At 39.7% G+C, this 18,822-nt stretch overlaps 1 protein-coding gene and 1 long non-coding RNA gene across 5 annotated transcripts in view; one reads left to right on the forward strand and one right to left on the reverse strand.

The window, feature by feature from the left end:
- Positions 1–3,392: 3,392 nt before the first annotated feature.
- LOC134351490 (uncharacterized) lies at positions 3,393–6,476 on the reverse strand. The gene is made up of 3 exons (XR_010019159.1): positions 6,385–6,476; positions 6,176–6,250; positions 3,393–4,210 (listed from the first exon to the last, which is right to left on the reverse strand). It is a non-coding gene; the product is annotated as an uncharacterized LOC134351490 (long non-coding RNA).
- cnot2 (CCR4-NOT transcription complex, subunit 2) overlaps positions 6,402–18,822 on the forward strand; it is a 188,197-nt gene continuing 175,776 nt past the window's right edge. For 3 of the 4 annotated variants that reach the window (XR_010019158.1, XM_063057706.1, XM_063057702.1), the window contains exon 1: positions 6,402–6,511. The gene's annotated coding sequence lies outside the window, so the exon portion shown is untranslated. Of the gene's footprint in view, positions 6,512–13,997; positions 14,072–18,822 lie in introns of those variants that run through there. The other variant, XM_063057704.1, reaches the window with a different exon arrangement.

Consider the following 18,822-nt stretch of genomic DNA (forward strand, 5'->3'; position numbering starts at 1 on the left):
CTAACAACCTCTGCCTTAAAAACACCCAATGACCTGGCCTCCACAACCACCCATGGCAATGAATTTCACAGATTCATCACCCTTTGGCTAAAGAAATTCCTCCTCATCTCTGTTCCAAATGGATGCCCCTCTATTTTGAGACTGTGCTCTCTGGTCCTAGGCTCCCTCACCAAAGAAAACATCCTATTTACATGCACTCTATCTAGGTCTTTCACCATTCAATAGGTTTCAATGAGATCTCCCGATTCTCCTAAATTCCAGCTAGTATAGGCCCAAAGCCTTTAATCTCTGCTCATATATTAACCCACTTATTCCCAGAATCATTCTCGTGAACCTCTGAATCCTCTCCAATGTCAGCACATCCTTTCTTAAATAAGGCGCCCAAAACTGCTCACAATACTCCAAGTGAGGCCTCACCAGTGCCTTATACAGCCTCAGCATGACATCCTTGCTTTTATATTCTAGTCCTCTTAAAATGAATGCTAGCATTGCATTCACCTTCCTCACCATCTGCAAATGAACCTTTAAGAAATTCTGCATGAGGACTCCTCAATCCCTTTGTACCTCAGATTTTTTAAAATTTCCATGTTTAGTAACTACTCTATGCTTTTATTCCTTCTACTAAAGTGCATGACAAAAAACTTCCTTTCACTGTATTACATCTGCCACTTCTTTGCCCACTCTGCTATTCCGTCTAAGTTCTTCTGCAGCCTCTCTGCTTCCTCAACACTGCCTACCCTTCCAACAATCTTCATATCATCCACAAACTTGGCCACAAAGCCATCAATTTCATCATCCAAATCAGTGACATACAGCAAAAAAAAGAGACTCTTACGGAACACCACTTGTTAGCAGCACCCAATCTGAAAAGGATGCTTCATTCCGACTCTCTACTTCCTGCCAATCAGCAATGCTCTATCCATGCTAGCATCTTCCCTTAAATACCGAGTTCTTATTTTGTTTAGCAACTTCATGTATGGCACCTTCTCAAAGGCCTTCTGAAAATCCAAGTACTCAACATTCACTGATTCTCCTTTCTCTATTCTGCTTGTTATTTCTTCAAAGAATTCAGGCAAGATTTTCCCTTAAGAAAGCCATGCTAACTTTGGCCTATTTTGTCATGTGCCTCCAAGTACCCCAAAACAACATCCTGAACAATCAACTCCAACATCTTCTCAACTACTGTGGTCAGGCTAACTGACATATAATGTCCTTTCTGCTGCCTGCCTTCTTGAAGAGTGGAGTGACTTTTGAAAGCTTCCAGCCCTCTGGAACCATGGTAGAATCTATTGATTGTTGGGATATCATTGCTAATGCCTCCACAATCTCTTCAGCTATCTTTTTTAGAACCTTGGCGTGTAGTCGATCAGGTTAAGGTGACTTATCTACCTTCAGAACTTTCAGTTTCTCAAGGATCATCTCCCTAGTAATAGCAACTGCAGTCACTTCTGCCTCTTGATACTCTCAAACTTCCGGCATACTAGTGTCTTCCACAGGGAAGACTGATGGAAAATACTTATTTAGTTTATCCACCATTTCCTTGTCCCCTGTTACTATTTTTTCCAGTGGTCCAATATCTACTCTTGCCTCTCTTTTACACAATACATCTGAAAAAACCTTCGGTATAATTTTTTTACATTATTGGCTAGCTTACCTTCATAATTCATCTTTATCCCCCACTTTATGGTTGTTTTAGTTTTGTTGGTTTCCAAAAATTCCCCTACCCTCTAACTTCCCACTAACTTTCACTCTATTATTTGCCCTCATTTCTGTTTTTATGTCGGCTTTGACTTCCCTTGTCTGCCACGGTTGCATCATCCCTCCTTTAGAATACTTCCTCTTCTTTAGGATGTATCTATTCAGCACCTTCCAAGTTGCTCCAAGAAACTCCAGCCATTGCTGCTCCGCTGTCATCCCTGCTAGTGTCCCCCACCAATCAACTTTGGCCAGCTTCTCTTTTGCCTCTGCAATTCCCTTTACTCCACTGTAATATCAATCCATCTGACTTCTGCTTTTCCATCTCAAATTATAGGATGAAGTCTTTCGTATTATGATTCCCAATTTCATTGCTAATTCCTTTGGTTATAATTAGTGGTTTTTGCAAGCAAAGCAAGTTCTGACTATCTCAAATTGTTGCTTAGAATGTATCAGACTACCATCCTTGTGAACTGCTGCAAACCTCATTGTTAAACTGCTCCCATAATGCTGATATGTACAATGTACCAGAAGAGAAATTTTCTCTCAAATTACTCAACAGTGCACTTTGCACTCTACCTGAGGCTTCATCAATAATTTGTAAACATATAGATTGACTTCCAGGGGTTTAGTTTTGAATGGCCCTATTGAAAACGTCAATGCAAATTCACAATGCAACTCAAATATTAGTATTCAGAAGGAACCAGATTTGAAAGTTGGAAATATGCATGTAGATAATATTAAACATAAAAATTTAAGGTAGATACAATGACCATAATGTTGTAATTTAGTTTTCATTTATGCATGTTATTAATCACAATAGTTGTGCATATTTTTATATAGACACATTTCATCAATGTACATTAACAATGTTTTTAGTGCTTATTCAGTTAAAGGAACTGACAGCTAAATTAGTGTTTTGTGACCATTGCGTCTTTTTTTTGATATTTGCCATTACCCATAATCCTGGCCATTGTGCAGTTCAGATGAAGGGTCCTGACCCATAAAGCCATCTGACTATAACCCTCCACAGATGCTGCCTGATCCATTGAGTTAGATTAGATTATGAAGACACGTAGTCCTCTTTTATTGTCAATTAGTAATGCATGCATTAAGAAATGATACATTATTTCCTCCGTTCCTCTTATCAGCACATTTTTGCTTTTTAATGTCCAAGTTTGTTTGCTAGTATTCTTGTGATATACCTTGGGATAAATTATATTGAATGACACAAATCCCAATTATGCAGTTGTTTCAACGTATTACTTTGCAAATATAGTTGATCACTATGGTACACATGCTCTGTGTTATCATGACGTCCAGAGCCTTTGGTTGTCATCATCAATATGTGCATGTTGTATAATGTGGGCGATTAACGTCTTTGACCAAGATTATTCTTTGCAAATTTTTCTATAGAAGTGGTGTGCCATCGCATTCTTCTAGGTAGTAGCTTCACAAGAGGGTTGAGCCCAGCCATTATCACTACACTTCAGTGATTGTCTGCCTGGTGTCAGTGGTTGCATAACCAGGACTTGTGATATGCACCAGTTGCTCGTACGACCATCCATCACCTGCTCGCATGGCTCCATGTGATCCTGATCAGGGGGCTAAACCTGTGCTACACCTTGCCCAAGGGTGACCTGCAGGCTAGTGGAGGGAAGGAGCATCTTACAAATTGCTTGGTAGAGACACATCTCCACCCAGCCACTGGTAACCATGTTATTTTCAAAACAATAGTGACAAAAATGAAATTTAAGTACACACTTCCAAATTTAATAGGAAGAGAAACTAAATTACGTTTTGAACATTTCAAAGAATCACAGTGGTTACATCAAACTCTTCAACCGGAAGGGAATAACTTCACTCAACTTTAAATACCACATTGATCTGTTCCCACAACCTATGGACTCACTTTCAAAGACTTCATTTCATTTCTTATTTATTATTATTATTTCTTTTTTCCTTTTGTATTTACATAATATGTTGTCTTTTGCACATCGGTTGTCCAACCTATTGATGCAGTCTTTTATTGATTTTATTATGGTTATTGGATTTACTGAGTATACCCATAAGAAAGTAAATCTCAGGGTTGTATATGGTGACATATACTGTATGTACTTTGATAATAAAATTACTTAGATCTTTGACCACGGCTTTGGCTTCTTTCTGAATTTGTTTAATATCATCCTTTACAACTTGTGACAGAAGTCAAAATCTCTCAATAACCCCATATCCTGACCAATGTTATTTAATATTCAATACATTAAGCAAATTAAAATTAGTTCAAATTCCATATTAATGATCATACCAGCATTGATAAATTAGGGGAAAATCGCTTTGTCGAGCACCTCCGCTCCATCCACCAGCTGTAGAACTTCCCAGTGGTCAAACATTTTAATTCCGATTCCCATTCTCTTTCCAACACGTCGGTCCGTGGTCTCCTTTTGTGCCATGATGAGGCAACCATCAGGGTGCGAGGAGCAACACCTTATATTCCGTCTGGGTAGCCTCCAACCTAATGGCACAAATATCAATTTCTCCTTCTGGTAAAAAAAATGTTCCACCACCCTCCCCCTCTTCTTTTATTCCCCACTCTGGCCTTTTACCTCTCCTCACCTCCCTGTGTCCCCTTCTCCTCCCTTTCTCCTACGGTCCATCCTCCTCTTCTATCAAATTCCTTCACCTACAGCACTTTACCTTTCCCACCCACTTGGCTTCACCTGTCATCTTTCAGCTAGCCTTCTTCCTCTCCCACCCACCATTTTATTCTGGCGAGGTGCCCCTTCTTTTCAGGCCCGAAGAAGGGTCTCAGTACAAAAGGTTGACTGTTTGATCTTTTCCATGGATTCTGCCTGACCTGCTGCTGAGTTCTTCTAGGATTTTGTGTATGTTGCTTTGGATTCCCAGCATGTGCAGAATTTTTTTGAGTTTAACATCCATAAATGTTAGAGATTAATCCCAGTGTTTTGTTAAGAAGTTGAACAACTTATGACAAAAATCAAAATCCTTCAATTACCTCACATCCACCATATTATTATATATTCAATATATTAAATAAGTTAGAATTAATCTTAAACATAGAACATAGAATAGTACAGCACAGTACAGGCCCTTCGGCCCACAATGTTGTGCCGACCCTCAAACCCTGCCTCCCATATAAGCCCCCACCTTAAATTCCTCCATATACTTGTCTAGTAGTCTCTTAAACTTCACTAGTGTATCTGCCTCCACCACTGACTCAGGCAGTGCATTCCACGCACCAACCACTCTCTGAGTAAAAAACCTTCCTCTAATATCCCCCTTGAACTTCCCACCCCTTACCTTAAAGCCATGTCCTCTTGTATTGAGCAGTGGTGCCCTGGGGAAGAGGCGCTGGCTATCCACTCTATCTATTCCTCTTATTATCTTGTACACCTCTATCATGTCTCCTCTCATCCTCCTTCTCTCCAAAGAGTAAAGCCCTAGCTCCCTTAATCTCTGATCATAATGCATACTTTCTAAACCAGGCAGCATCCTGGTAAATCTCCTCTGTACCCTTTCCAATGCTTCCACATCCTTCCTATAGTGAGGTGACCAGAAATGGACACAGCACTCCAATTGTGGCCTAACCAGAGTTTTATAGAGCTGCATCATTACATCGTAACTCTTAAACTTTATCCCTCGACTTATGAAAGCTTTCTTAACTACCCTATCCACCTGTGAGGCAACTTTCAGGGATCTGTGGACATGTACCCTGAGATCCCTCTGCTCCTCCACACTACCAAGTATCCTGCCATTTACTTTGTACTCTGCCTTGGAGTTTGTCCTTCCAAAGTGTACCACCTCACACTTCTCTGGGTTGAACTCCATCTGCCACTTCTCAGCCCACTTCTGCATCCTATCAATGTCTCTCTTCAAGCTTTGACAATCCTCTACACTATCTACAACACCACCAACCTTTGTGTCATCTGCAAACTTGCCAACCCACCCTTCTACCCCCACATCCAGGTCGTTAATAAAAATCACGAAAAGTAGAGGTCCCAGAACAGATCCTTGTGGGACACCACTAGTCACAATCCTCCAATCTGAATGTACTCCCTCCACCACCACCCTCTGCCTTCTACAGGCAAGCCAATTCTGAATTCACCTGGCCAAACTTCCCTGGATCCCATGCCTTCTAACTTTCTGAATAAGCCTAATATAAATACTAATATCACACTAACATCAACAAATGTTAGATTGATATCAGTATGTAGTTAAACTAATCCTATTGTTACCTCAAAAATATTATAGTCTACCACGCGATAAATTGCAGTTAATTTCTGAACAGATAAAATGTTATGCAGGAATAATTTAACATTAATTCAAAAACTAAAGAGAACCAATTTTAACGAATATAAACAATTGGAAACAAGTTTAAATTCCTATGTTGGAAGTTCGGTGATACTTGCATGCATTTCTAATCGGGAGAGAGAATTTGCGGCAAAGATTATAACTTTACCCCACCGCAGACTTATCAGGCTAGCTCCTGCCGCTCCTCTGAACGTGCAATATGAGGGGTGCTGTCACAAAACTCCTATGAGGAGAGAAAGTGGCATTGAAATGAACGTTTTAAAAGGAATAAAAAACGGCAATTTGGAAAGCAAATACAGGAAGACGGATTCTGCTCGCTGTGAAGCGGCCTGTAACGACGAAAGGAAAATTTTCTACCCTTGTTTCTTCTTGCTGCTTGTTTTTAGAGGAGGGAGGCCAAAGGTCATAGGGGAAAGGGCAGCACCCAGCATCCCCGGTGCAATACACAGCCATCTTGGAGTTATTTTAGGAGATAATTCATGCGGTAAGTTTTAACGTTTTCTTTCTTTATTTTCACCCGGAGGACTCCCGAGCCCCATCCCTTACGCGCCGGCGATAACTTTGCTGATGAAAACGTTGCCGAACGCGGCGAAGGCGGCGGGCTGACGGTGGGGATGTTGGGCGGCTGCTGCTATTTTTTTGTCTGGGCTTTGAGTCTCTCTCCCCTACACACACACACACACTCTCTCTCTCTCTCACTCTCTCTCACTCTCGCCTCCCCCCCACCCCCCTCGCTCTCGCTCTCCCTCTCTCTCTCTCTCTCTGTTGTAATCGAGTAAGGTTAAAAACACAGCAGGCCTAGCCTCCACAACAAGCAGCTAGGGAAGCAGATCTCGACCTCTGCACACATTTACAGTGCACCTCGCACACAGGGCCTGCACAGACTTTCGCCCTCCTCGCACTTTATCACATCTTCAGGATGCATTTTACACCAGCACTATCGTGTTATAATACCTGGCATTTCCGCAACCCTAACTACATATTCCCATTGGCTCTGTGCTGCAATCTCAGGAATCCTTTATTCCCTTAATCATGCCAGTTTCTGTTCTGGTTGTGTATACGTTGATAATAATATAATGTTTATTATTTTTGGATGCATCTGTTACGTTCCTAGAGGAGCTTGGATTCATTTTTGATTCAAACATAGTTTTGTTTTACGTTCACTACGTCGTACAAAGTTCATCGGGTTCATTCATGGCGATCTTCTCAAAATTATATTCCATATCCAAGGGCAAATGACATATTCGAAAGAAAAGTAACTGGCGATTGGGGTTTTATTCAGTGGTTACTTGTATTTACAATCGCACGTCACAGACTGACTGCTAAACTGCTCATGACGGAAAGTGCTGAACATTTAGTGCTCCGTAAGAACAGTTTTATTATACAAAATAATATTTTCTGCCATTGGAGTTTTACTTCTGAAGCAAAGTATAGTTATTAAATTATATTGATCTCTATCACTAATTATTTAAAATATATAAAACCTAGGGATTTATGTACTTAATAGTTTTATGTGTTCTTGTTTTTTTCAGAGCAAGGGAAGGGATGTTTATAGCTATCATGGAGTTGTATATTATTTGAAAACTCTAATGTTGGCATTTTCAGATTTGAGATTATGTCATTACTGCTGCTTAGAGAATGCTTATCCAATTTTTTTGGCATATTTTGTGATTGTTTTTCACTTCTGTGAGAATGCATATGTGGCTGATAATGTTTTATTTGGGCATTATAACATAGTTAACTTTTCATGTGCCAAGGTTTCTGATGATGTCAAAATTTTAAAAAATGGAAACTATGATATTCCCACTGTTTTTTCAACCCTCCAGAAAATGAAAGAGGTTGCTTGAAGGTGGTTTATTGTTGCTAATGGTGTACTGTATTGGCAGAAGAACTGCCACATAATTGAATTGTGGCTGCCAGAAGCATTTCAGTAAAGCAGCATATTGGTTTGAGACCATTTTGGATTTTGTTCATCTAATTTGAAAGACACTCAACATTAGACCTGTATGTTTTGACTTTTTAATGTTTTGATGGCAGCTTGAAGGAACACTTGAAGATAGGCTGTCTGGTGTTTGGATCTGCTCTGTCATTAGACTATTGATACATATCCATCATTGACAGTTTCAATGATCAATTTTACTTCATTGAATTAAGAATATAGCAGGAAATTGAACCATTTTGGCCTGTGTATTTTTAATCTGCAGAGTATACCCACTTATATCAATAGTAAAATCTAAGGAGTTTGCTGTAATATTTTAGATATCAGAGAGAGGGAAAACATTTGTTCAATGACTAGTGAGTTAAGTTTCTTTGAACTTTAAACATTGAGCTGATGATTTTTTTTGAGAATGGGCTAGAACAAATCCCATTTATTCCTATTTCATTGGTCAACGTGGTCAAAAAATAGGATTTTTCTCAATGGCTTTGAATTTGTCTTCCCCGTTGTTATATTTAATGCAAAAAATTGTAATTTCATGTGCAATTTATTATGTATTGATGTAATTCATGTTTTTAATTAACTTCATAGTTGTAACTTGTGAGGATAATAACTGTTCTTTTCACTGTGACACTTTTAAAAATGAAGAATGGCATCTTCATCCTTATTCTTGCTGAGATGTTGTAGACCAACCCACAGGTGTGAGAGTCTTTCATGACTTCTGAAGACTTGCTCTATTTTCATGGAAAATGGTTCACTTGGAATACCTAGAATATGAACTAACCAACTTCACCTCTCCTTGGAAAGGTTTGAATAAGAATTTATATGGTCTTGCAGATGTGACATACAGTATGCATATTTTTATACATTAAATGATCAAAAATGTATTTCTGCACTATGGTTGACTGAAAGTATTGTGATTGGTGCACCTGTTCAAATTGTTGAATTGGAATTGTACGAAGTGTCTTCCTTTTCTATTCCTTTATTTCTTTGCTGATTTTGACCACAGAGATCGAAGTGTCATATTGAATAAAGAGAGCTTTTCAGTAAGAGTGTATTCAGTGTTAGAAAAATATTGGGTTTGGGTCTGTGTTCCTGCCAAGTTTTAAAATTTTCTTACATGAACTAATGTAGGCCTCACCAGTATATATTTGTCATCCCATAAACTGCTATGCTGCTTCATAAACTATTTTCCCCTCAAATTAGATTACCTACATTGTGGTTACAAGGTATAGAATTTTTCTTGCAAAACTTTGGAAGGATTAAGTGTTGGGTACAGAGATACTATATTGCCGCTTCAAATTTATCGCTTGACTTGTTTTAGGCACTTTCAGTGTAGCAGCTAATGAAAATAGAAACAAATATCTGTGAGTGATATGGTGGAAGCATATTCTGTTTGCTAGAAGTGGGATTTTGGAATCTCAGTTAATGGAGTAATTAAATACAGAGTGAATTTATATTTTTGGTGTTTGTAGATGTATTCATACTTGAGCAGTTTTGTATTCTACGTAGTTGACAAATATGACTACATTATCATAGAAAACAGGGCATATTAAGGAACTTAAAACAGTGATAGGGTTCAGCCTGTAGGGTTGGCTGTTTATTCTTATCTGTAGATGCTGCATGGCCTGTTGAGTTCCTCCAGCATTTCATGTGTGTACTTTGGATTTCCAGCATCTGCAGAGTTTATGTCGTTTTTTTTGCCCTGGCTTTAGACCAATTGTAATAAACATGCATTTGTTTTTGTAAATTTGGAAGAGTCAGTCATTGCTTGTTCCAACTACTTATATTTTTGTCCCATTTTTAAAGCAGTCTCTGCCTGATACCATGCTGGAAGCATTTTCACCACATGGTATATAAAAGTTCAAGGAGAAAGCAAATTAAGAAAAGCTCTGGACAGCCATGGGTAGCCATAAAATGCAGCCTTGTCAGCTTTGATCTCATCAAAGGAACACTTTTTAAAATGTGCATGATGTGATTGACTTTTCAGTGTATTGTAGGGTTAGATGTATCAATTTTTAAGTTCTAAGTGTTTGTCTTTTGCGTGGATTGGCAGCTTACTGCTTAGTAAAAGCAAAATTTAATAAATTATGGAAGTAGAGTATGTATTATGGGGTCATTGTGTAATAAATAGGAAAGTGAATTTTATTGCGGAAGACCAGAAGAAGGCTACAATTTCATTGTCATGCTGAAACATTTCAAAGAAAGCTTGGGGTCTTTCTTGAAAGCTTCTTTTAAAACTATATCACTTTTGTATTGAGAATGACACTAAAGTTTTTAATCAGTTGACTTGAAACATTTTCAAATGGAGCAATGTTTTTATCTTTGCATCTCATATTTCAAACCACCACATACAATAAAATACTTGAATTGCGTTTTTATCATGCAAAGAAATGCACCAACCATTTGCACACACTAAATGAGAGTTGAATTTTTTTGTTGATGGATGTTGAGAGAGAAGTCTTGGCCAGAACAACATGTTTACTCTTTTTTTTAAACCAAATTGTGCACCTTTTACGTGGTCACATTTTTGTTGTCATTTTTAGCTGAGATTCTGAATGCTTCTTTCAGCTATCAAATGAATATTGATGACTTTGATTCAGGATTATATTGATATCATGATTGCTGAAATTGCACGCACTCTCAGACAGCAAACTGAAAAATCATGTTTACTTATGTAAAGGTTCAGAAGTTGAACTTTTTTTTGTACTTCAATCATGCTCTTCCTTATGTGAGGTACGGTAGTATTTGCTTTTGGTAAAAATGCAATTGCTAACAATCTGATTTCTACAAATATTAAGCATGAATTCAGAAACCTAATCTAATATGTAATTGGTTTGCAACCCGTGATCATATTATCCAATAAGATATTGATCCATTTCATACAAAGAACAGCTATTGGGCTTTGGATCTGTTCTGTTCACAGAATATATTCATATATAGAGATCATTCGTAGTGATGACTATTGATTTAATATCCTAAGAGGAAATGTTGAACACTTCTTCCTGGCTTTCAGATACAGCAAAGTAGTTTAATTAAAGTCTTCATCTTAGATGAAGCCTTTCTTCAGGTTTCTTAAGGGGATGCAAAGACCATTGAATGCTGTGCTTTCCTGCCTGCACTCGTCTTGTGGTCTAAATAGGTGGTTCATCAAGCTGTTTGTTAAAGTCTAAATCCATTTGCTGCACATCTATCTGATATGGAAAAAGAAAGTTCACAATCTGAAGCATTGTTTGTGATGTGAATTTTTTGCAGGGATCCTTGAATTAACGTTTCAGTACCATATACAGTATTCTAATATTCAAATTGTGTTTATGGAATACTTCTTCCAATACTTCTATTGAAAATGAGAATTTAAGTTAACCTCCATTTTTTTGCAATGGCATTTAGGTATCCAGTAATTTTATTTAAAATGAAAGAAAATTGTTGTTGTTTTTTGTTGAATTCAAATCAGTGTTAAAGAAAAACAATAAACATTCATGGCCCTTGATTTTTGCTTATTACACTGTACCATTCCTGAGAGCTAAACTAAATCAACATATTTCCTTATAAACTGTTATGCTATTCAATATTTGCTTTAAATAAGGGAACAATTTGATTTCTGGACTGATTGGATTGTATCCTATATAGTTGGATTAATATCTTTCGTCTGTAGTGTAAGACCATAAGACATAGTAGCAGAATTAGGCCTTGGTTCATAGATTCTGCTCCATGACTGATTTACTATTCCTCTCACCCCCATTTTCCTACTTTCTTCCCATAACTTTTGACAACCTTACTAATTAAGAACCAATCAACCTCTGCTCTAAATATACCCAATGACTTGGCCTACACAGCCATCTGTGGCAATAAATTCCCTCTGGCTAAATAAATTCCTCCCCATTTCTATTCTGAAGAGCTATCCTTGTATTCTGAGGCTGTGCCCTTTGGTCCTAGACTCTCCTGCTATTGGAAACATCCACTCAATGTCTACGCTATTTATGCATTTCAATATTTAATGGGTTTCAATGAGGTTCCCCTTTCATTCTTCTAAACTCCAGCGAGTACAGGTCCAGTGCCATCAACCCATAGTTCAAGACTTGTTTGCGAGCTAACCACCGGCAACTGCTGAACAGTTAGTCTAATTTACCGATAATAATAAAGTTAGATGCCAGGCACTTGGTAGTTTTTGGACCAGCAGCATTGATATAGCTTGTTCATTATTAAAAATGAAATATTCTGAGACCTTTCATTTAAGAATGCACCAGCAATATACATTAGCTTACATTTGTTTGCACTCTTGTCTAATATTCAAAGTATGTATACAGTACAGAGCCCTGCGATTCGTCTTCCCATGAAAGCCATGAAACAATAGTGTGGTTATTTCATCATTCATCAACAGTAAAGTAATTACTGATAAAACAAGAATGTCAATCTCTAAACTTTCAGAACTACTGTAAAATGAATTGAATTTCAGCATTTTCTATTTCAGTCTTGGTTGGTTTAAAAGAAAATGTTTTGGTTTTCCTTTGTATTGTTAAAAGTATTATGGGTAACTATGAAAACTGAGACACTAAAGCATAGCCTAATGAATAGAGTAAAATGATTATACATCATGGAAGCTGGTTTGGACTAACTTGTCCACTTTTCCATATTAACCTCATCTCCCTACACTTGGCCCATAGCCTATTGTGCCCCAGTGATTCAGGTGCTGATCAATGTTCAGATCAGAATCAAGTTTAATAGCACTGCTACATGTTGTGAAATTTGCTTTTTTGTGTCAGCAGTACGTTGCAATACATAATATTAGAAAAACTATAATTACAATAAATATAAAAAATAAATAGTGCAAAAAGGAACAAAAGTAGTGAGGTAGCGTAATCACAAAAAAAGAAAGTCTGCAGATGCTGGAAATCCAAGTACCACACACAAAATGCTGGAGGAACACAGCAGGCCAGGCAGCATCTTTGGAAGAGCGTACAGTCAACGTTTCAGTACGAGACTCTTCATCAAGGTGAAGGGTCTCGGCCCGAAACATGGACTGGACTCATTTCCGGTGAGGTAGTGTGCGCAGGTTCATCGTTCATTCAGAAATCTGATAGCGGAGGGGAAGAAGCTGTTCCTAAAACGTTGTGTGTGTGTGTGTGTGTGTGTGTGTGTGTGTGTGTGTGTCTTTAGATTCCTGTACCACCACCTTGATGGTAGCAATGAGAAGAGGGCATGTCCTGAGTAATGGAGGTCCTTAATGATGCCACCTTTTTGAGGCATTGCTTTTTGAAGGTGTCTTCAGTGTTGGGAAGTTTACTGCCCATGATGGAGCTGGCTGAGTTTACAACGTTATGTAGCTTTTTCCAATCTTGTGCAGTGGCCCCTTCATACCAGGCAGTGATACAACCAGTTAGAATGATTTCCGTGATACTTGGCAGCAGTGCTCTGTGCTGAGCAGAGTGTTCTCAGCAACTCCGCTTCAACTATTCTCTCAGGCATTGCATTCCGGGTACTTACTCACTTTTGGTGAAGAAGGTCTTCTCAATCCTCCCTCCTGTTACCCGACATCTGCGTCCTCTAGTTTTATCATAAATGGAGAGAAATATTGTATATTCTACATTGTCTATACCCCTCACAATTTTACATACTTCAGTTGTGTTTCCTCTTAACCTCCTCTACTCCGGGGGACAGACCTAGTATCACCAGTATCTCCTCATAAGTGCCCATCCCAGGCAATATTCTAGTGAACCTCGTCTGCACCCTTTTGAGTGATGTCCTCATAGCATGGTGAACTGAACTGGCAGCAGTATTTGAGCTGAAGTGTGACAAAGGTTTTATAAAGTTGGAGCATAACTTCTCACATTAACCTCCATTTGCCACTTGTCAGCCCTTTTGAGCCGAAGGACTCTGTTACTGTGTTGCATCTGCAAATAAATTAATTGGTTGTATGGGTGTATTTGGGCAGTGTTGGCCCGTTAAGCTAGTGGGGCCTGTTGCTATCCGGTATCTAAGTAAAAGTAACTTCACCAACACATTGATGTCTCTCTACAGCTGAAGACCACTTTCCATATCATCAACAACTCTGCCAATCTTTTTGTTGTCTGCAAACTTACCGATTATGCCTCCCAAATCCACATCCAAGTAAGTGTCCTAGCACTGATTTTTGTGTAACATCTCTCGTCAACAAGTACCCAGTCAAAAGCAATTCAGCCCACTGACTCCACTTTCCAACCCAAATTTGATCTGGTTTGCCATTTTGCCTTGGACTCCATGGACCCTAGTCTTTTGAACCAGTTTTCCAGAGGGACCTTGTCAGTGTCCTTACCACAGTCATTGTAAATCACATCTTCTACCCGGCCCTCACCAATGCACTTCGTTAATTATTAAAATAATTCAGTTAAATTAGTCAGGTACATCTTAATAAAGCCCTTGAGTGTTCTTGAGTAGAGTTTTGTTTATGAAGAAAACATAGAAAGCCTACAGCACAATACAGGTTCTTCAGCCCACAAAGCCGCGCCGAACATGCCCTTACTTTAGAAATTACCTAATGTTACCCATAGCCCTCTATTTTTCTAAGCTCCATGTACCTATCCAGGAGTCTCTTAAAAGACCCTGTCGTATCCTCCGCTCCCACAGTTGCTGGCAGTCCATTCCATGCACTCACCACTGCGTTTTAAAAAAAACCCTACCCCTGACATCTCTGTACCTACTTCTGAGCACCTTAAAACTGTGTCCTCTGGTGTTAGCCATTTCAGCCCTGGGAAAAAACCTCTGACTATGCACACGATCAATGCATTTAATCTTCTTATACACCTCTATCAGGTTACCTCTCACCCTCCATCGCTCCAAGGAGAAAAGGCCAAGTTTACTCAACCTGTTCTCATAAGGCATGCTCCCCAATCCAGGCAACATCCTTGTAAATCTCCTCTGCACCCTTTCTACAGTGTACACATCCTTCCTGTAGTGAGATGACCAGAACTGAGCACAGTACTCCAAGTGGGGTCTGACCAGGGTCCAATACAGCTGTAATACTCCAATACAGCTGTAATACTCCAATACCTCTTGGCTCTTGAACACATTCCCACGGTTGATGAAGGCTAATGCACCGTATGCCTTCATAACCACACAGTCATCCTGCGCAGCAGCTTTGAGTGTCCTGTGGACTCGGACCCCAAGATCCCTCTGATCCTCCACACTGCTAAGAGTCTTACCGTTAATACTATATTCTGCCATCATATTTGACCTACCAAAATGAACCACTTCACACTTACCTGGGTTGAACTCCATCTGCCACTTCTCAGCTTAATTTTGCATCCTATCGATGTCCCACTGTAACCTCTGACAGTCCTCCACACTATCCACAACACCCCCAACTTTTGTGAAATCAGCAAATTTACTAACCCATCCCTCCACTTCCTCATCCAGGTCATTTATAAAAATCACGGAGAGAAGGGGTCCCAGAACAGATCTCTGAGGCACACCACTGGATACCAACCTCCATGCAGAATATGACCTGTCTACAACCACTCTTTGCCTTCTGTGGGCAAGCCTCCTTACTTTCTCAATAGCCTTCCAATGGGGTACCTTGTCAAATGCCTTGCTAAAATCCATATAAACTACATCTCCTGCTCTACCTTCATCAATGTGTTTAGTCACATCCTCAAAAAAATTCAATCAGGCTCGTAAGGCACGACCTGCCTTTGACAAAGCCATGCTGAGTATTTCTAATCATATTATGTCTCTCCAAATATTCATAAATCCTGCCTCTCAGGATCTTCTCCATCAACTTACCAACCAGTGAAGTAAGACTCACTGGTCCATAATTTCCTGGGTTATCTTTACTCCCTTTCTTGAATTAAGGAACAACATCTGCAACCCTCCAATCCTCTGGAACCTCTCCGGTCCCATTGATGATGCGAAGATCATTGTCAGAGACTCAGCAATCTTCTCCCTCGCTTAGCCTGGGGTATATCTCGTCTGGTCCCAGTGACTTATCCAACTTGATGCTTTCCAAAAGTTCCATCACATCCTCTTTCTTAATGTCTATATGCTCAAGCTTTTCAGTCCACTGTAAGTCATCCCTACAATCGCCAAGGTCCTTTTCCGTAGTGAATACTGAAGCAAAGTATTCACTAAGTACCTCTGTTATCTCCTCCGGTTCCGTACACACTTTTCCACTGTCACACTTGATTGGTCCTATTCTCTCACATTTTATCCTCTTGCTTTTCACATACTTGTAGAATGCCTTGGGGTTTTCTGTAATTCTACTCACCAAGGCCTTCTCATGGCCCCTTCTGGCTCTCATAATTTCATTCTTAAGCTACCTTTCTGCTAGCCTTATAATTTTCTAGATCTCTATCATTACCTAGTTTTTTGAACCTTTTGTAAGCTTTTCTTTTCTTCTTGACTAGATTTTTAACAGCCTTTGAAAAACTTGGTTCCTTTCCCTGTCTCATTGGAACGCGCCTATGCAGAACACCATGCAAATATCCCCTGAACATTTGCCATATTTCTGCCGTACATTTCCCTGAGAACATCGGTTTCCAATTTATGCTTCCTAGTTCCTGCCTGATAGCTTCATATTTCCCCTTACTCCAATTAAACACTTCCCTAACTTGTCTGTTCCTGTCCCTCTCCAACACTATGGTAAAGGAGATAAAATTGTGATCACTATCTCCAAAATGCTCTCCCACTGAGAGACCTGACACCTGACCAGGTTCATTTCCCAATACCAAGTCAAGTACAGCCTCTCCTCTTGTAGACTTATCGATATATTGTGTTAGGAAACTATGTTCTATGAAACCTTCCTGAACACACGTAACAAATTCCACCCCATCTAAACCCCTTGCTCTAGCAAGATGCCAATCAATATTGGGGAAATTAAAATCTCCTACCACAACAACCCTGCATCTTTCCAGAATCTGTCTCCTTATCTGCTCCTCGATATCACTGTTTCTATTGGGTGGTCTATAAGTAGAGTTATTGACCCCTTCCTGTTCCTAACTTCCACCCACAGAGATGCAGTAGACAATCCCTCCATCACTTCCTCCTTTTCTGCAGCCGTGACACTATCTCTGATCAGCAGTGCCACACTCCCACCTCTTTTGCCTCCCCCCCGTCCTTTCTGAAACATTTAAAGCCTTGCACCTAAGTAGCCATTTCTGCTCCTGAGCCATCCAAGTCTCTAGTGGCCACATCATAGCTCCAAGTACTGATCCATGCTCTAAGCTCATCCTCTTTAAAGAGTGTTTTGAACATGTAATGATCTGTTACAATTTAAGTCAGTTCTTTAAGTTCACTTTAAAAAGTGCCATTAAAATTCTCGTATATTAGTATTCAAAGCCTTTATTTTGTTTTATTGATGTAGGGATAGATTGTGGGACAGGCTTCCCGGCCCTTTAAGCTATGCAGCAACCTACCAATTTAACCTTGGTCTAATCATGGGACAATTGACAATGACTAATTAACCTACGATCTGGTATGTCTTAGGACTGTGGGAGGAAACTGGGGCACCTAGAGGAAACCCACGCACACACAGGAACGAACGTACAAACTTGTTTACAGAGGATGCAGGGATTGAATTCCAAACTCTGCCCCAGTTATAATAGCATTGCACTAATGGTTCTGTTGTGGTACCCCAATTAGCTTTAGCATTGAGATAAGAGTTTACGCTTTACTTCAGAAGAGAGTCATTGTTTTGAAACATAAGAACAGAAGAAATAGGAGCAGGAGTAGACCATCTGGCCCATCGAGCCTGCTCCACCATTCAATAAGATCATGGCTGATCTGGCCATGGACTCATCTCCACCTACCTGCCGTTTGCCTGTAACCCTTAATTCCCATACTATGCAAAAATCTATCCAACCTTGTCTTAAATATATTTACTGAGGAAGCCTCTACTGTTTAATTGGGCAAAGAATTCTACAGGTTCGCCACTCTGTGGGAAAAGCAGTTCCTCCTCATTTCCATCCTAAATCTACTCCCCCGAATCTTGAGGCTCTGTCCCCTAGTTCTAGTCTCACCTACTGGTAGAAACCACTTTCCTGCCTCTATCTTATCTATCCCTTTTATAATTTTATATGTTTCTATAAGCTCTCCTCTCGTTCTTCTGAATTCTAGCGAGTACAGCCCTAAGCGACTCAATGTCTCCTCGTAGTCTAACCCTCTTATCTCTGGAATCAAGTGGGAGAACCTCCTCTGCACTTCCTCCAAAGCCAGTATATCCTTCCTCAAGTAAGGAGACCAGAATTGCACGCAGTACTCCAGGTATGGCCTTACTAGTACCCTGTACAGTTGCAGCATAACCTCCCTGCTCTTAATTTCAATCCCTCTAGCAATGAAGGCCAATATTCCATTTGCCTTCTTGATAGCCTGCTGCACCAGCAAACCAACCTTTTGTGACTCATGCACAGACACTCCAAAGTCCCTCTGCATAGCAGTATGCTGCAATTTTTTTACCATTTAAATAATAATCTGCTCTTTCATTTTTCCTTCCAAAGTGGATGAGTTGGCATTTACTAACATGGTACTCCATCTGCCAGATCCTTGCCCACTCACTTAACCTATCTGTATTTCTCTGCAGCCTCTCCATATCTTCTGCACAATTTGCTTTTCCACTCCATTTAGCTTCATCAGCAAATGTAGATATACTACATTCGGTCCCCTCTTCTAGATCGTTATGATTCGTTAGATTCGTGAACAGTTGTGGGTCCAGCACTGACCCCTGCAGCACACCACTCACCACTGATTGCAACCCGAGTAACACCCGTGTATCCCAACTCTCTGCTTTCTATTAGCTAACCATTCCTCTATCTATGCTAATACATCACCCCCAACACTATGCATCTTTATCTTATGGATAAGTCTTTTACGCAGCAACTTATTGAACACCT

The sequence above is a fragment of the Mobula hypostoma genome, chromosome 9 (assembly GCF_963921235.1).
Source record: "Mobula hypostoma chromosome 9, sMobHyp1.1, whole genome shotgun sequence".
Lineage (NCBI taxonomy): Eukaryota > Metazoa > Chordata > Chondrichthyes > Myliobatiformes > Myliobatidae > Mobula > Mobula hypostoma.